General features: G+C 42.9%; 1 protein-coding gene across 6 annotated transcripts in view; it reads left to right on the top strand.

The window, feature by feature from the left end:
- Positions 1-2,852: 2,852 nt before the first annotated feature.
- GJC1 (gap junction protein gamma 1) overlaps positions 2,853-12,337 on the top strand; it is a 44,623-nt gene continuing 35,138 nt past the window's right edge. The window contains exon 1 of one of the 6 annotated variants that reach the window (XM_012786768.3): positions 2,853-3,042. The gene's annotated coding sequence lies outside the window, so the exon portion shown is untranslated. Of the gene's footprint in view, positions 3,043-3,379; positions 3,637-3,950; positions 4,218-12,337 lie in introns of those variants that run through there. The other 5 variants (XM_012786770.2, XM_012786772.3, XM_012786766.3 and 2 more) reach the window with 5 other exon arrangements.

Raw genomic sequence — 12,337 nt, 5'->3', positions numbered from 1 at the left:
ATATATATAGAAAAAATTAGCCGGGCATGGTGGTGCATGCCTGTAGTCCCAGCTACTCGGGAGGCTGAGGCAGGAGGATTGCTTGAGTCCAGGAGTTTGAGGTTGCTGTGACCTAGGCTGACGCCACGGCACTCACTCTAGCCTGGGCAACAAAGTGAGACTCTGTCTCAAAAAACAAAACAAAAATAAGAAAAGAATGAAGGTCAATGTATCACCTGAACACACCTGTGTATTCAGCATCCCAATCAAGAACAACAGGACCAGTCCGTCAAAAGCCCCTTCATATTCTCTTCTACTAACTATCCTGCGTGACAGATAACCATTACCCTTACTTCTAACAGCATGGATTAGTTTGTGCCTTTATTTGAACTTTATATAAATGGAAACTTTTGTGAGATTCATCTATCTTGTAATTATAGATTGTTCATTCTCATTGCTGCATAATGTACCATTTTGTGAATATAACACAATTTATCCTTTCTATGGTTGATGGGCATTTTGGGTAGTTTCCAGTTTTTTGGCTGTTATGAAGAGTGCTGCTATGAATACTCTGATGTGAGTATTTTGGTGAACCTTTGTACACACCTCCGTGGAATTTCTACGGAATTTCAAAGTCACAGTGTATTCATTCATAGGTCAGCTTTAGTAGTGTAGGGGCGGAAAGGTGTGATACCTTTCCTCACCAATCATAAGAGTCACAGTTGACACACCTATAACAAAAGTTATATTAACAAAAGAAAAACATAACAAAGTTTTTTATTTTTATTTTTTTTTGAGACAGAGTCTTGCTTTGTTGCCCAAGCTAGAGTGAGTGCCATGGCGTCAGCCTAGCTCACAGCAACCTCAAACTCCTGGGCTCAAGCAATCCTTCTGCCTCAGCCTCCCGAGTAGCTGGGACTACAGGCATGCATGCGCCACCATGCCTGGCTAATTTTTTCTATATATATTAGTTGGCCAATTAATTTCTTTTATTTATAGTAGAGACAGGGTCTCATTCTTGCTCAGGCTGGTTTTGAACTCCTGACCTCAAGCAATCTGCCCGCCTTGGCCTCCCAGAGTGCTAGGATTACAGGCATGAGCCACCGCACCCAGCCAAATTTTTTTATTTTTTATTATTTTTTTTGAGACAGAGCCTCACTTTGTTACCCAGGCTACAGTGAGTGCCATGGTGTCAGCCTAGCTCACAGCAACCTCAATCTCCTGGGCTCAAGCGATCCTACTGCCTCAGCCTCCTGAGTAGCTGGGACTACAGGCATGTGCCACCATGCCCGGCTAAATTTTTGTATAGATATTTTTAGTTGGTCAATTAATTTCTTTCTAATTTTAGTAGAGACGGGGTCTTGCTCAGTTTGGCTTCAAACTCTTGACCTTGAGCGATCTGCCTGCCTCGGCCTCCCAGAGTGCTAGGATTACAGGTGTGAGCCACCACAACCGGCCACATAACAAATTTACTTAAGGTTTTATGTGACACAGAGCCTTCAGTAATGAAGACTCAATGACCCAAGGAACACTCTTTATGCTTAGTTTCACTGAAGAATGGACAGCTAGCTGTGTAGAAATGTAATTGGACAAAAAACGGGTATGATCTAATGGTAATAGACCAAGCGGGGGAACCTAGCAAGGCCTGTGTGTTCAGATTCTTTTTGTCCTCTCTGCATAGCATTCCTTCCTCCCAGGTATGGGATAGGACCCTTCTGAAATGATGGTCTTCAAGGAGGAAGAGAGGAGAAAGGGGAGAGTGGTGTGACTTTTCTACATTTTATGACTTGCTTTTGGGGAGGAGAGCTCTAGTTTTTATGACCAGCCTTTGCGAAGAGAAATTTTTGTTTCTGTGATTCATTTCAGGGAAGAGGGTGGGAGAGATTTCTGAGGCTTTCCAATCTCCTTTAGCTCAAAGTACTCAGCATGCCAAAGCGCCCTATTTGGGGTATTTCTGAGCCCTGACAGTAGATATTGCCAGTTTTCCAAAATGATTTTCACCAATTTACACTTGCAATTGCTAGCAGGCTGTGAGAGTTTTCATATTTTAGTCAACATGTGCAATAGTGTCGCCTCCTGCATTAACATATCCTTTATTAACATTTCCAGGGTCTTCGCATTCATCATTTTAAATACATCTGTAGAGAGTTAATGTGATAAAGGGAGGGGGTCGACTGGGGTAAGGCAAGCACAGGGAGAAGTACTTAAATATTCAGAGGCCAAGCAAGTAATTAATGATTCAAGTAGCTGAGTGGGGACGGTGCCTGCCTTGGATAAAAAAAGGTTCCTCAGAAGTAGTTCCCAAGTGAAAATAGAGGTTCAAAGTGAGCACATTTTTTGACTTTTTAGAGAGAAGCTAGAAGTGCGGGTTTTAAAATTTTGGCAATTTTGGAAAACACCATCAGGCCAAACAAAACCCGTCAGTGGGTTAGATGCCTAGTCCTCAAATTTTCAACCCTTAAACTAGCCCTTGCATTTGGGTGCGAGTGTTTGACCTGCAGCAAGTAACCACACTTGTTAGACATTAATTTCCTTTCTGGTTAAAGGGGCAAAATAAAAACCTATCTATTTGTATTGTGATGCTCAAATGAGATAATTTAGGAACACAGGAAGCTTTTACGACACTATACATGGTAAAGTACTCTCCCATCTCTTCAGAAAGCCTTCCTTTGTTACCCAAGGTCTCCCTCTACTTAAAGCAGTTGGGGAATTTTCAGTTTCTTGCCAGGCAGTTTAAAACTGGAGATTACTATGCACGCAGTTTTTTAGAAAGTCCATTGAATGGGATCACGCTGGACCGCAAGCAGTTAAGAGGAAATGGCCTATTAGGGTCTTGCTAATCCAAGAAGTTCAGGACCTGAAAAGTATCTAGAATGCCTCTAAAAGGCACGACTCAAAGCAGCTAGGATGGCTGACCCACCGAGGGCCCGCGGGATACTCGCCGAGTAATCGTAGAGCAGAACCTAGACCCAGGCATCAGCACCCGTGTTGCACCGGACCAAGGCCTGGGCCCAGCGCACCGAGGTCAACTCCGGGGCCGTTGAACCAAGCCAGGATACCCAGGTAAGGAGAGTCCTCAGGGCACCGTTAGTAGCCCGCTCAAACTGAGGCACGGCAGGCGGGGGACTCCAGTCCAGAGGATCAAGCAGGAGGAATGAATTGCCCGGAGCGAAGTCTGCGCCCACCTCGGGTCGGGACTCCTGGTGGGTGGGTCCTACACTCTCGCGCCTCCGCCGCGTCGGAGACCGCCCGGGAGCGCGCGCGGACCCGACCGCAGAAAGTTGGCGCTCGCGCCGCCGCCCGCGCGCTCGGGGGCACCCCCTCCCACCCCAGCGCCACGTGCCACGCGACCCCCGCTCCCAGGCCGCGGCGGGACGCCCCCGCCCCCACCGCGGCGCGTAGTGCGCAGGCGCCTCCCCCCGGGTCCCGGCGGCGGGAGCGGGAGGCGGCGGCGGCGGCGGCGGGAGCGGCTTCAGCCTCTCTTGGAGACTGAGGCGAAGGCGGCGGCGAAGGAGGTGAAGGAGCGACGAGGGCGGCGGCGAAGGCGATGGCGACGCGGGGCACATGAAGCGGTGGCCGGCGGGACGGGCCGAGGCCCGGCGGAGAAGGCGGCTCCGGGGGAACCCGCCGCCGGGTGAGGGGCGGCCGCAGGGCCGGGTGAGGAGAAGTGGGCCAGGGGCGGGACCCCAGGGGGAGACCGGGGAACTCGTGGGGAGCCCGGAGAGGGGCCGAGGAGAGCCGGGGTTCGGGGAGGAGCGCAGCTGGGACTGGGAGGATGGAGAGGGTCTCCTCCAAGGGGTTCCCGCCGAGACTGGAGGGGCGTCGCCTCCCGCGTCCCGCCGCTGCCCCCAGCGCACCCTCCCTCTTTGTCCCCAGGCGTGGGGTTTCCAAATTGGGAGGGAAACGGCCTGGGGGTGGGCCCGGGCCGCGGCCGCGGCGCCGGGGCCGGGGCCGGGGACCGGTGAGGGAGCCGGGGCGGCGGCGGCGCGCACTTGGCGCTCAGGCGGGGCTCCCAACTCCTCCGGGCGGTTAGGGGCGCAGAGTGCGCTGGGGCCGCCCCTCGCCGCTCGGCGCTTCGCGGGCTGGTCTTTGTCTGCACGACCTCGGCCCCTGCTGTCTCTCCGTGCGGCGTGCGGGTTCGTTTGACTCTTTTCTAACATCTCCCCACCCGGACTCCTGCCTAGAGGAGGTTTAGTTCGAGGGCTGGAAGCGGGAAAGAGGGGGGCGGAAGAACTGAGGTAGTCACCTCTTGATTAACTCGTTTTCTTTACTAAAAATGACTTTTTCCCCCACTTCGTGAAACTTTGGAAGACTGTTGTTGGGGGTTTTTTGTTGTTGTTTTGGTGTTTTTTGTTTTTCCATGAGTCTCCAGCTTCAAAATTCAGAGAAGGCGCTAACGCTGTGATTGTGGGCAGTTGTGTGATTGGCGGCAGTTGTGTGATTGGCGGCTGAGTTTGGACCTTTGAGTTGAAAAGATTTATGTGAATCTGTGGTTTAGATTTTTTTTCCTTCTATTGCGATTGTTTGATTGGGATTACTTTTCCTTTGCGAAGTGGGCAAGTTTGGTTTTATCATTGGAAGGAATTTTTGTTCATTGAGAATTGGCAGTGGTACAGATTTCATTGTGCCCACGGTTTGTTTTGTCAGCATCAAGACTCTGAAATTGAGTAAATCAAGTTTGAGTGAGTTCTGGATACGGGTTATCTTGTATGTTTGATAATTCTAAAATTATGTTTGTGTTTTGTACACGTTCAAGTGAAAACGCTATAAAAAGCAAACTATAAATGAAAGGAAGTTCTGTAAGCAGAAAACAACATATCTCGAGTACATTACTATCTGCAGAAAAAAAGATTAATAATATGACCTAGGAACCAAATCCTTTTCTCCCTAAAGAGGGTTTGAGTATTATTCAGAATAGGCATGCAAAAAGAAACCCCCCAAAACCTTTAATTTCAGAGCTCCTGACTAAAATTATTGTAGATTGTGTTTGTTTGCTGATTTTTTAAAAATGTAGCATAGAGTTGTATCATCACACTTGCTTTGGATTCTTAATAGCAGAATTAATGAAAAACGAATTGACTCTTCTCTGTAAAAGACAAAAAGCTCTGGTAAACAAATGGTGTCTTAGTTTTCATTAGATCTTTGTGCCCAGTGTGCTGTAGGCAAAGAGCATTTTGAAGAGAATTCATAGAAATTAAATGGAAGTTTTGTTAATATTTGTGCTGATTCCTAATGGCTAATATTACTGACTACTTGTGTTAAACTGTTGTGCATTTTTCCAAAGCATTTCAAATATCCTTTTCAAAGGTCAGCACTTGTAACTTTTTTAGGTTGTGTGACTTCAAAATTGGTTTTCTGCTTACTCTAGGTAGACAACACAATTCTCTTAGAAAGGAGCAAAGGATCCAGTCATTTTCTCTAATCAGTTCATGAAGGTAAAATTGAGTTTTAGCCTTTAATTCAAAGGATTTAGGAACTTAACACATCTCCACATAAGAATTTTATTTATAAGTGCTGTTAGCCTTTGTTCATTTTTCTTCTTATATTTGTATAAATCAGCCAAAGAAGGAATGTAGGGCTCTGTCTCTGATTAGCCACCTAGCCCCCAGCTCCAGGCTTACTTATCAATTCAGTAATTGGAATCTTAGAATACAAGATATGTAATTAAAATCCAGAGCATCATTCTCTTAATAAATATATAGTGTTTGTTCCATACCTAATTCAGGGCAAAGTGGTGAGTTCCAAAAAACTGTTTATTTACTTTATTTGAAGTTTGTTCACATTTCAAAATTGAGATGTGTTCCTTCGATAGATGAGTGCAACCCAGGGGTATAATAACTTATTTCGGAATTCATGCTTTTCTTGTACCATAGAAACGTGTGGTTCTTATTCAGAATATTTGATGCAAATATAGGCACAGAAAGAGTAGAATTATCCTTTCTGTAAGACCATTTCTTTGAGAATAGATTTGAGAAGATAGATTTTGGCCGATACCATTAACCTGAAATTAAGACATAGAAAACAATTCTGAACTGTTAGTATCATCTAAGTGCCAATAGTTTTCACACATGCTACTACAGCTGATGAGTTTGTGTGGAAGTAAGGACCTATTAAAATGTATTGTTTAACTTACTCTGTTAAGTCAGAGCATTGCTATTTTTTACAGAGTTCAAGAATGAATGACTACATTGTTAGTACTGGCTGGCACATGGTAGTAATATTCTTGAATTTTGCAAGGAGTTGGCTGACAGTACTCCTAGATAATAAAGGTTTATATTATCTTTCAGACCTGTAGAATGTGTTGCCTAAATGGTTTTCCTAAAACAAGGATAAGATGATCTCTTTAAAGATAGCATTTTATAATACTTCTAGAGAAATTAAGTGTTCTGAGAAATGAATGAAAAATGAATGAGCTCCCAGTAAAGTTGTTCTTTGAGGCTGTGTTGCTGTAGCACCAACACAGTTTGGACAAAAGTGTTCTGGTGCCTATTCATTTATTCAGTGATTTTTTTTTTTTTAAAATCAAGTGCTTATATGTCTGGCACTGAGCTAGATGTTGAAGATACAAAGATGAACACTACGTGTTTTTTGGTCTCAAAATGCATTTAAACATGCTAAAAGGCTTAGCCATCTGGAAGTTATCTAAAATCTTTGAAACATAAGAATTGTATAAGGTTTCAAAGTAAGTTTTGATGTTTTTCCTCTACAGAAGTAGGATAAACTTCATATACCACATTCTTTTTTTTTTTGAGACAGAGTCTTGCTTTGTTGCCCAGGCTAGAGTGAGTGCTGTGGCGTCAGCCTAGCTCACAGCAACCTCAATCTCCTGGGCTCAGGCAATCCTCCTGCCTCAGCCTCCCGAGTAGCTGGGACTACAGGCATGTGCCACCATGCCCGGCTAATTTTATCTATATATATATTAGTTGGCCAATTAATTTCTTTCTATTTATAGTAGAGGTGGGGTCTCGCTCTTGCTCAGGCTGGTTTCGAACTCCTGATCTTGAGCAATCCGCCCGCCTTGGCCTCCCAGAGTGCTAGGATTACAGGCGTGAGCCACCACACTCGGCCCATAAACCACATTCTTATCCTCTAATCTCTAAACTACATTCAACTCTCAAATAATTATAAAGATTATTTTCATCCACATCTTTGTAAGATTTATCAGTTTTGGCTGAATTTATTGTTGCTTAACTAATGACTTGGAATGTTCAGAGTAAATTGGAGCTGGACTCTATTTTTAGGGAATTCCCTTTGACTCATTCTTGGACCGGAGATTCCTATTTGCCTTTCTGGAGTAGGTGTCTATTTGGATTCAAAATTTTCCTTCCTGAAGGCAACTCTCTTCTCTTGGATTCTAATATCCCCTTCCTCCTTTCTTCCCACCAGCCTTTTTTTCTACCAGATCTTTAATTTATGTACTTTCACAAGTCTTGGTCCTTAGTCCTCCTCTTTTCTCACTTTAATCGTGTCTACTCGGTGTCTTCAGTTACCATATATACCCCTTTTTTGATCCTGGCTGTGTCTGTGTGTTCAGCATCTCTGCTGAGATACTCAGAGGTAATTTGAATTGAGTTGTCCAAACTGATCACCGTGCCCCCCTGCCCCCCAAACTAAACTCTTGATCTTGACTCCAAACTTACACCTCCTTCAGGGTATCCTGTTTCATTAATTGGGTCTATCAACAATTTACTGAGGCCACACTCTGAAGATTACTCAAGTAACCTCTACTCTCCCTGTCCTAGTCCAGGCCACCCTTTCTTAAGACTGCTATAGCTAATTAATTTATTTATTTATTTATTTATTTATGAGACAGAGTCTCACTCTGTTGCCCAGGCTAGAGTGCTGTGGTGTCAGCCTAGCTCACAGCAACCTTAAACTCCTGGGCTCAAGCGATCCTTCTGCCTCAGCCTCCCGAGTAGCTGGGCCTACAGGCGTGTGCCACCATGCCTGGCTAATTTTTTCTATATATTTTTAGTTGGCCAATTAATTTCTTTCTATTTTTAGTAGGGATGGGATGTCACTCTTGCATAGGCTGGTTTTGAACCCCTGACCTTGAGTGATCCTCCCGCCTCGGCCTCCCAGAGTGCTAGGATTACAGGTGTGAGCCACCACGCCTGGCCTGTTATAGTCATTTTAAATGATCTTTCTTCATTCACTCTTTTTTTTTTTTTTTTTTTGAGACAGAGTCTCGCTTTGTTGTTCATTCACTCTTATTTTTAAAAATGTAATATGAAATATTTAAGATAGGAGAAGTAATACTACAATAAATATGTACCTGTCAACTTAAGAAATAAAATACTACTATTATAGTTGATGTTCTCTGAGTTTCTACCTGTTGTATCTCTCCTCCCATTATAGGCCTCTTTATCAGAGGTAATCACCAACTTAATTTTATTAGCCTCTTGCATTTCTTTTTTTTTTTTTTTTTCTGAGACAGAGTCTCGCTTTGTTGCCCAGACTAGAGTGAGTGCCATGGCGTTAGCCTAGCTCACAGCAACCTCAAACTCCTGGGCTCAAGCAATCCTTCTGCCTCAGCCTCCCAAGTGGCTGGGTCTACAGGCATGTGCCACCATGCCTGGCTAATTTTTTCTATATATATTAGTTGGCCAATTAATTTCTTTCTATTTATAGTAGAGACGAGGTCTCGCTTTTGCTCAGGCTGGTTTTGAACTCCTGAGCTCAAATGATCCACCCGCCTCGGCCTCCCAGAGAGCTAGGATTACAGGCGTGAGCCACTGCACCCGGCCTTCTTGCATTTCTTTATTGCTTTTGCTACATGTATATAGATATATCCCTAAGCTGTATACCCTCATCTACTCTTCTCACAGCAGCTAAAATTATCTTATAAAATAAATTTAATCAAGTTACTTATTAGAAAATGTCTGTTATTTTCCCTTTAAAACCTGAATCTTTTGTTTTTTAAAGAGACTATGTCTGTGTTGCCCAGGCTGCCCTCAAACTTCTAGGCTCAAGTGATTTTCCAAGTAGCTGGGACTACAGGCATACGCCACCCCGCCTGGCTAATTTTTCTAATTCTTTGTAGAGACAGGTCTTGCTCTTGCTCAGGCTGGTTTTGAAAACAGATAGGAGTGATGGTTATACATACGATAGTATGAAAACAGTTAGTGCCAATGAACTATATATTTAAAAATGGTTAAAATGGGCTGGGCGTGGTGGCTCACGCCTGTAATCTTAGCATTCTGGGAGGCCAAGGTGGGAGGATTGCTTGAGCTCAAGGAGTTCAAAACCTGAGCGAGAGAGACCCCATCTCTACTAAAAAGAAAAAATTATCCTAGTGTGGTGGCATGCACCTGTAGTCCCAGCTACTCAGGAGGCTTAGGCAAGGAGGATTGCTGAGCCCAGGAGTTGGAGGTTGCTGTGAGCTAGGCTGTTGCCATGGGACAATAGCCCAGGCCAAGCAGCGAGACTCTGCCCCCCCCATATATATATATATAAAACTAAGAAACTTTATTTACAAGTGCTTTTTTTTTTTTTTTTTTTTTTTTGAGACAGAGTCTTACTCTGTCGCCTGGGCTAAAGTGTCGCAGCATCAGCCTAGCTCACAGCAACCTCAAACTCCTGGGCTCAAGTGATCCTTCTGCCTCATCCTCTCGAGTAGCTGGGACTACAGGCATTCACCACTATGCCCAGCTAATTTTTTTCTATATGTTTTTAGTTAGCCAATTAATTTCTTTCTATTTTTAGTAGAGACGGGTCTCGCTCTTGCTCAGGCTGGTTTCGAACTCCTGACCTTGAGCGATCCACCCGCTTTAGCCTTCCAGAGTGCTAGGATTACAGGCATGAGCCACTGCGCCTAGCCATAAGTGCTTTTTATTTATTTTGCCTTCCTGGTTTCAAGTGACGTGCATGTCAACCCACTTTCTTGAGATAGATAAGAAAATGGAAATAAGATATCAGTGCTCAGAATAATGGTCTGAATTTCAGTTTAGCTAATCTTCAAAGCTTTAAAGTAACAGATTATTTTGGTTTTAAGAAATCCATCTAGGTCTATACATAATATTTAGTATTACTCTAGGGAGATAGATACATCGAGTTCGTACTGAGTCTCATGGGCATATAGTTATCCTAACAGAAGAATCTTTGATATGAAGTATGGAAAATGAAACAGTGATTAAGACAGGAAGTATGAGTTTTGCAGTATTTTCATTTGTCAAGTAAACATTTAGTAGAACTCACTTGTGGTGGAGACTGGTAAGTTTTTGATGGCTCTTTTAGTCATTAATTTCTCAAATAAAAATAACTCCTTCCAAATACTCAATACCATACAATAACCAGCAGGAAATAATGCAACAACTGTGTATTTCAAAAGAATATATATATATATTTAAATCCCTTTCCTGAAATAACGCAAGCATCAAGAAAATATTGGATATAATTTTCTTTATTGCTTCTGTACCATTATATAGTAAGTCTCTAAAGGAATGAGAAGTGCAGCATTGTGGTACTAAGCTGATATAAGATCGTGTCAGAGTACTACTATCTTTTAGTCCCTACAAATTAAGAATTACCTTCTGTACTCACCATTCTGTATTTTACTCTGGTTTTTTTTTTTTTTTTTTTTTGAGACAGTCTCTCTTTGTTGCCCAGGCTAGAGTGAGTGCCATGGCGTCAGCCTAGCTCACAGCCACCTCAAACTCCTGGGCTCAAGCAATCCTGCTGCCTCAGCCTCCCGAGTAGCTGGGACTACAGGCATGCGCCACCATGCCTGGCTAATTTTTTCTCTATATTTTAGTTGGCCAATTAATTTCTTTCTATTTATAGTAGAGCTGGGGTCTCGCTCTTGCTCAGGTTGGTTTCGAACTCCTGAGCTCAAATGATCCGCCTACCTCAGGCTCCCAGAGAGCTAGGATTGCAGGCGTGAGCCACCGTGCCCGACCTCTATTTTACTCTGGAATATCTTTTAATTTATTTTCTTTAAATTTAAAATTGCTGTTTATTTTGAGCATCTGGATGCAGATGGGTGGAGGCCAAAGAAATCATCCACCTCTGAAGTGGAATTTTATATAAATTCTATCTTGAATCTCTATATGCAAGGGGGTGTAGTAATTGTAGTGAAGGTCCTATGAGATAGTATATGGTATGAATATCTGGGATCTAGCAAGGCTTGGGTATAATATTTGTACTCTTCTGTGATACATCCATTACTTAGGTCTTTATGAATGTATAAAAATATTGAAATTTGTACCCTAATCTATTTTTTAAATTTCTCTCAGGGCTTTTGTTTTGTTGCATAGTAAAGCTTTGCCAACTCCATTATTACATGTTTATTGTAATACTGAATAGTATATAGAATACTATACTGAAAAGTATATAGAAGAGAAATCGTTCAGAGGCCGCTGTTAATGTTGTATTTTCATTCAGACGTATTATGCTGTTGGTGCTTTTGTTTGTTTTTCTGTTTTAAGAGATGAGCCTGTTGCCTAGGCTGGAGTACAGAGGCACAAGTGTAGCTCGTTGCAGGCTGGAATTCCTGGGCTTAAGCAATCCTCCTGCCTCAGTTTCCCGAGGAGCTGGGACTATAGGCGAGTACCACCACGCCCAGCTAATTTATATATATATATATATATATATATATATATATATATATATATATATACACACACACACACACACACACACACACACATATATAATTTTTTTGTTTTTATATTTTGGTAGAAACAGAGTCTTGCCATGTTGCCCAAGCTGGTCTCAAACTCCTGGCCTCATGGCCTCAAGTGATCCTCCTGCCTCAGCCTCCTTGGATCGTAGCCATGAGCCATTGTATCTGGCTATTTTGTTTTTGTTTGTTAGGCGGGGTTATTGTTTTTCTTGTCTTTTTACTACATATGAACAGTTATAAAACAGGTCAGAATTTGGCAAGCCTTATTCAGCTCATAAGATATTTTGCTCAGCGCTATTTAAGTTTTTTTTTCTTTAGTTGCCAACATAAAAAAGAGAGACAGGAGTGTAAGTTGATACAACCCCTTTGGAAAATTACTAATATACTAAAACTGACATGAGTACCCTATAACGAGCAATTCTGCTTCTAGATATTCCAACAGAAATACATACAGATGTTCACCAAAAGACATGCATGGAATGTTCATGGCAACATTATTTGTAGTAGCCCCAAACTGGAAACTGCTGAAATGCCCATCAGCAATAGAATGGATAAATTGTGATGGCAGTATAATAAGACAGAGAGAATGAACAGACTAGAACTAAGTAAGTGCAGCAAGATTGGTGACTCTCAAATTATGTTGAGCAAAAGAAGTCAGACACAGGGAAAGGGCATTTATTGAAACCTTAAAATCTGTACCCCCATAAAATGCCGAAATAAAAAAAAGTCAGACAC

Source organism: Microcebus murinus, chromosome 18, assembly GCF_040939455.1.
Source record: "Microcebus murinus isolate Inina chromosome 18, M.murinus_Inina_mat1.0, whole genome shotgun sequence".
NCBI lineage: Eukaryota > Metazoa > Chordata > Mammalia > Primates > Cheirogaleidae > Microcebus > Microcebus murinus.
The sequence above is the reverse complement of the archived record's forward strand: the minus strand, read 5'-3'. Positions and strand labels throughout refer to the sequence as shown.